At 51.2% G+C, this 6,731-nt stretch overlaps 1 long non-coding RNA gene across 1 annotated transcript; it reads right to left on the bottom strand.

The window, feature by feature from the left end:
* Positions 1-339: 339 nt before the first annotated feature.
* LOC125326122 lies at positions 340-875 on the bottom strand. The gene is made up of 2 exons (XR_007203700.1): positions 841-875; positions 340-443 (listed from the first exon to the last, which is right to left on the bottom strand). It is a non-coding gene; the product is annotated as an uncharacterized LOC125326122 (long non-coding RNA).
* Between the last annotated feature and the right edge of the window lie 5,856 nt (positions 876-6,731).

The following is a 6,731-nucleotide window of genomic DNA, read 5'->3' as shown; positions in this document are numbered from 1 at the left end:
CTTCTCCCGGGCTCTCCCAGAAATTCTCCGTGGCCGGACGTGCTCCCGCTCTCCCCGCTGGGGAGGATGGACTTGGATAGCCCGGCTGACTGGTGAGCCTGAAACAAGAAAGTGATGCAGTGATCCAAGTGTTTTTCCAAGGAAATGACATATTCTCTGGACCTGGGATAACCCATATCCCATGGCCTTCTCCAGGAAGGGTCCCAGCTGGATATGGTCTCCCAGAAAGGATTCCATAGGGGCTCACCTTTTGCCTGGAGCTCGGCTGAAGTCCTCAGCAATGCCAGGGAATGTGGCCATTGGAGGCTTTGGGCAGGATTTGGCTCATTTGCCTTTCTAGGCTTTGTTTCCTTCTCTCAGCCTTCCCACCGGATTCTGGTCTCCGAGGAATATGTAAAATCCCATTGGATTCCTGCTCTTTTGGACATTTTTTTGTACCGTTCCTGTACAAAACGAGGCCCCCTGTTCGATGCTTTTCCCCACCGTTCCCCGGCAGTTTTATCTGCCACTGCATTCCCTGCGTTGCTTGGGCTCTTCCCAGGTCTCTGAGCTCCTTCACAAGGCAGGAGATCGATTTGGCCCAGGAACTAAACCCTCCCCAGGAATTGTCTGATGCCATCTCCGCATTTGACAGCTGATCCTTGTGCTCAAAGGATCCCTCTTTCTTCCCTTCAGCCAATTCCAAGGCTCGCTGCCCCCAGCTGGGATCAGTCCCCAGTCTGATCCCTGCAGTCTTCCCTGCCAGGATCCTGCTCAGGAATCCATGGGCTACGAATGTAAGAATTAATTCTTCCCACCCCTGCCCACTTCTAATTCCAAAGGATTTGGTGTCTGCCTTACCCGGCTGGAGCCTGCTTCCAACTCTGTTCTTGCTGCTTCTGCTGCTTTCCATTTCCCAGGAATTCCACCGACGGAGCGACAGCGTTTTCCACCTCCTCCAGGATTCCCTCTGTTGCGTTTGGGTGCTGGAAGGATATCAAAACTTTATTCCTAATGCTGGGCTCTGCATATGGCCGAGAAAATCCCGGCCTCCACACAGACCCAGATTCCAAACTTTTTGATACATTTCAGCAAACCGAGAAATTCACCTTCCCTGCTCCTTCTTAAGGGCATCCTTCTCTTCCCTTACCCGGCGTGCTCTCTCCCACTGGGGGTGGGTTTTCCCCTTCCCATGCTAATTAGTCCCTACTTCTAGGAGGTTTAGGTACCTTTCTTCCCTGCGAGGGATTTCTTAACACAGCTACCGAGGCTTTGGGAGTCTTCTTTTTCTCCTACTTTCTGCAAAAACACCCTGTGATCCACAAATGCCACAATCCAGACGCCCAACTTCAACAAGACATCCTTTTTACCTAAAAACACTCACTCTCAACTCTTAGATCTTTGGAAGTTTTACCCCTGCAAAATTCCTCTATCTTTCCACCACTGAATTCCTCAGTCCTGCTTCCAAGGATTTCTTGAATACCACGGGGCTTTTCTCAACATTTACCCCCACCACCTTCCCTACGTGCCCACTGCTCATCACCTCATTTTTCCCTCAATGTCTTCGTTCTCCACCCCAGGGAGTTTGTCAAGTGTTGCCCCCAAAATGTTCCCCATCTGTCCACTACTCAGTTCCCCATTTTGCCTCCAAAATATTCCTTCTGTCCCCTCCAGATTGCATCCACTTTTACCCCCAACATTTTACTTCCTCTACAATATTGATCAAACCTTTTCCATCCCAAAAATGTGCACTCTCTCCCTTAAACAGCACCTCAGCTTTTCCCTCAAAAATGCCCCAGAGGGAAACTCAGATTCAGCCCCCAAACTCCCATTTTCCTACACAAACAGTTCTTGTGGCCCCTCTCAATTCCCCCAGGCTTTCAGCTAAACGAAGAACTGGAAGCCTAGTCCCTCATCTCCGCCCCTGTTTTGCTTTCCCGGAAAACCTTGCGATCCCACACTTTCTCCAAGAGATCTGCTGGGAGTACTGCAAGGTTTGCTCTGTCAAGAGCGCATGGGGGGTTTACAGCACTTGTTCCTCTGCATCTTTACCCTTTCATCAGCTTTCCCCTGGAACGGTGTTGTGGGAGAAGCTTGGAATTACCAGAAATGGATCAGGTTCACGTTTTTGCCCCACCAGTTTTTATCTGGTTTGAAATTCCTGGAATTACCCTCAAATGTGCCCTAGAACACTGCTGTGAAAGGATCAATGAGAAGAACAGCCTGAAAGCAGAAAACCACCTCCAGCAGCAGCCAGAATGATCCCATTTCTCTTCTTACCTGGTCCTGCCAGAGCTCCCAACAGCCATTCCCATTCCAAAACAAGAGCTATGGAAGACATTCCTGCTGTCCGTGAGGGTGAGGTGGCAGTTCTGGATGTTCTTTGCTGTGGAACCAGACAACAAACAGAGTGGAAATGATCTTGGTGGTCCCTTCCAAGCCAAACCAGCCTGTGATTCCATGCGTGGATCAGCACCTGTCCCAGCTCCACTCCAGAAACCTCCTCCCATTAACCCAGAACTTTCCTTTTTCTGCTCAACATCAGGGATTTGCTGCCGAGTGCCCCGGGCAGGGGACGCCTCAGCCTTCCCTGGGACCGCAGCATTCCCTGGGACCGCAGCCTTCCCTGGGACCGCAGCATTCCCTGGGACCGCAGCATTCCCTGCGCTGCCTCAGCACTCCCTGCGCTGCTGTTCCACGCCGATCCCGTGGTCCAGCGCCTGTGCGGGCTGCAGTGCCGGGCTCTCCCCACAAGGCGGCAGCACCGGGAGCGAGCAGCCCCGGCCGGTCCCGCTGGCTCGGGGCAGCTGCGCCTTGAACCCGCCCTGAGCCGGCGGGGCCGTGAACACAGCGGGCACAAACCCCACCGGTGCCCTTTATTTCACCCTCAGAGGCACAGGATCGCAGCATTTCCTGGGCTGGAAGGGACCCGCAGGGAGCATCGAGTCCAAATCCTGGCCCTGCACCCCAAGAATCCCACCCTGTGCCCGAGAGCCTTGTCCAGACCCAAACTCTTCCTCCAAGATCCTGAAAACACAGAGGGACTGGGAGAAGGATGACCATGGAGGATTTTTTTATATAGATCTCCTTGTACGATCGTTATATAATATTATTAGATAGTCCAGGAACCCATCCCTGTGCCTGGACACCCATCCCTGGGCCGGAATACCGATCCCCCGCGGCCCCCACCGTCCGCTCGGGGCTGTCCCCGTTCCCCGCTCACCTCCGAGCCCGGAGCACCCGGCCCGGTGCCCCCGGCCCGGCAGCGCTGCTCCCCGGGCTCCCCGCCATTGCCGCTCCCGGCGAAGAAGGGCGGAAGTCACCGGGACCGCGCCAATGTGGCTATTCGACCTTCTCAAGATGGCGGCCGGAAGGACCCCGCTCCGTCTATTCGACTGCCTGAATGCTCCCGCCTGCCCCAGGCGCCGCTGACCCCACAGTCGGTGTCCGCATAGCGGGAAACGCCTCAGAAATCTGCGTGCAAGCGCTGGGCTGGCGTCGGCGTCGGCGTCGCGTTCAGGCAGCCGAATAGACGCACCTTGGGGGGCCTTCCCTGCCGCCATATTGAGAAGGTCAGAAAACAGCGTACACGGCCGCCATCTTTAGTGTGGCGGTGACGAAACTTCCGCCCTTCACCGCCATCTTTGGTGCTGGCAGAAGCCACTTCCGGTCGAGCCGCCATCTTTAGTGTGGTACCCTTAAGGGGCCCCCCCGCCCCTTACAGGGGCGTCTATTCGGCTGCCTGAATCCGGCCCGGACTCCGACGCCGGCCCCGCGCTTTCCGCGCGATTTTCCGCGGTGCTTCCCGGCGCGAGGACACGGCTGGTGGGGTCAGCGGCGCCGGAGGCGGGCGACTGCTCCGCGACCGGCGGCAGGCATCGGCAGGGACACCTCTCAAAGGGGCCTAGTGCGTCCGCCATCTTGAGTGTGGCGGAAGTGTAAACCACCCTCTGCAAGGTCCTGGCAGGTTCTAATAAAAACGCTTCACTTACCGCCGTCCCGAGAGTGCCGAACTGCGCCTTCCTTTCCGAGCCGCCTCCTTGAGAGCGACACGCGGGCGGCTCCATTCCGACCGTGCCCGCCCGGTGCCCCCCGCCCGGGTCGCGCTGCGACCGCGCCTCTGCTGCCCGGCAAAACCGGCCCCGCCCCCCGCGCTGTCATTCCTCGCGGTCGCCGCCCCGCACGGCGCCCACTCCTCTCCATAGCTGTGGCCCCGCTCACGCACGGCCCTGTCCCTCGGCGCTCCGAACCGCCCTTCGCCCCTCCCTTCCGCTGACAGACCCAGCCCCGCTCGCTCCCGCTCCTTGCCCTTGCCACGCTCGGCAGCCACCGAGGCCGCCGCCCTCTCGGCTCAGCCGGCACCGGGCGGCAGCAGCGCCGCCCAGCTCAGCCCGGGGGCAGGGACAGAGCAGAGGCAAAAGCCGCCTCTGGGCGCTCTGCAGCTCCTGCAGCCCGAGCGTCTCGGCTCCTGGGGCCAGGCACTTGCTTCTTTCCTTCCTACAGAAAAACGCCGGCTCGTTATTCTCAAAACTTGCTGATCTCTATTCCCAGCTTCTTATATTCCTGTATGCGACAGAGTAGAGAGAGAGGGCTGGCTCATTTCAAAATGAATTTACATCTAAATCAGTAGCATTTGCCTATAGATGTAAAAGTGAAGAACTTAACAGGTTTTAGTATTCTGCACACACCCCTCGCTGGGAGGAATGGTAAAAAGTTAAAAACAAATGAAATGTAAAAAGTAGAAAGTTAGAAACAAAGTTACAACAGCAGAAATTTAGAAACAAACAAAGAGGTAAAATACAAGAAACAAACAAATTTCCAAAGGTCGAAAGTTAAAAACAAACCAAGTTAGAAACAAAAAAAAAATTAGAAACAAAATTAGAAAGGTAGAAATTTAGAAACAAAGTCACAAAGGCAAGTGTTGAGCCTTTGACAGGGTACCACCCTTCCTTCTCGGACCAGGGTGAAAGAGCAGAGGAGGCTGCTGCTCTGCTGAGTTCTTTATTTCACGGTCTCACAGCTGTCTTGAAGGCAGAGTTCGAATGGTAAAGCCATGATAAAGCCATGATACATGATAAAGCCAAGCAGCAGCAGCAGGCAAAACCAGCTTCTTCTATATGCTCCATACACTGTATTTTTTCTTACAGAAGTGTGGATTCTATTTGTTAATTGACCAGTAAGATTAACACACCATTCTAGTTTTCTTTTTCTTAACCCAGCCTGGTCTAATTCTAACACTTGTAAGCCTCACACAAGTGTCACATCTTTATTACACAGATTTGCACATACAGTTTCGATCAGCTCTTATTGTTTATGTGAACACTCCATCTAAAACATGTGAACAGTCTAATTCGATCTAGATTTTGTCTAAAATAAAGAATTCTGTGAAAAGGTAACACTGCTGCAGCAAGAGCTGTGTTTAAGATCTCTACTACAGCTTTTTCATGTTTAAGGCACTTAGCATCTATTTCTACTAAAAGTTAAAAATCTGTCCAAAGGTTTTAATTCAAACCTAGTGCTTTGGCTTCCCTCTGGGCCTGAGGCCAGAGGAGCCTTCACTCTAACATGAAGGTTAGAATCAAAGTTAGAAAGGTAAAAGTTAGAAAGTAAAAAACAAATTTAGAAAGGCACAAAGTTAGAAATGTAGAGTGTTAGAAACAAAGTTAGAAAGGTAAAAAGGGGGAGAAAAACAAAGGTATAAAGTTTCAAAGTTCCAAACAAAGGCAGAAAGGGACAAATCCAGAAAGTTAGAAACAAACAAAGAGAAAAAGTCAGATGTAGAAAGTTAGAAACTACAAAGGTAAAAATGAACAAAGGTAAAAAGAGAGAAAACTTAGGTGGTACAAAGTCATAAAAGTAGAAACAAAAAAGGTAGAAAGGCAGAAGGTCAGAAGGGTAGAAATGAACAAAGGTAGAAACGTAGAAAGTTAGAAATTAAGAAAGATGGAAAGATAGAAAGTTCAAATGGTAGAAACAAACAAACGTATCAAGTTAGAAATTGAGAAAGGTAGAAAGCAACAAAGGTAGAAAGCAAGAAAGGTAGAGAGTCAGAACCAAACAAAGGTAGAAAGTTAAAAAGGTAGAAATGAACAAAGGTAGGAAGTTGGAGAGGCAGAAAGTGCAGAGGCTGGCAGCAGCCATTCCAGCCTTAACGAGAGCCCTGAGTGGAAGAGCAACTTGTTCCACTGATCTTCACTTTGCTAAGGGCCTTCTGCTCTCTTGGGAAAGATGCAGAGCAGGCAAATGGCTACAGGTAGAAGCACCAGGTGTGACTGTTCTTCCTTCACCTCCCAGAAAGCTGGGGGGTTTCATGTCTGAGTCAGTGGCCTAGAAGGGGCAGAAAGTCTGCCCTGACAAGTGTGTGGGCATGGATCTGTTTTGTCTTTCCCTGTGCCCATTGCCAAAACTCTCTTAAAACTTTCCCAAAATAGAAACACAAAGCCTGGGGCAGATCGTGCCTGAAGAAAGAGTGGTCTCTTGTTTTTTTCCAAGCTGCTACAGAAACAACCTAAGGTAGAAAGGTAAAAATGAACAAAGGAGGGAAGGTGAGAAAGGTAGTTCAAAAGTCAAAGTCAGAGAGAAAGTCAAAGTCAGAGAGAGAGACAAAGAAAAAAATAGAGAGAAAAAAGGAATAGAGAAACAGAAGAATAGGGTTTGAGAGAAAAAGAAATCGAGTTTAAAAGAGAATTAGTGTTGAAGAGAAAAAGAGAAACTGAGAAATAGAGTGACAGAGACATCCAGAAACAGTTAAA

The sequence above is a fragment of the Corvus hawaiiensis genome, chromosome 5, assembly GCF_020740725.1.
Source record: "Corvus hawaiiensis isolate bCorHaw1 chromosome 5, bCorHaw1.pri.cur, whole genome shotgun sequence".
Taxonomy (NCBI): Eukaryota; Metazoa; Chordata; class Aves; order Passeriformes; family Corvidae; genus Corvus; species Corvus hawaiiensis.
Note: the sequence above shows the minus strand (reverse complement) of the source record. Positions and strands in the feature narration are given on the sequence as shown.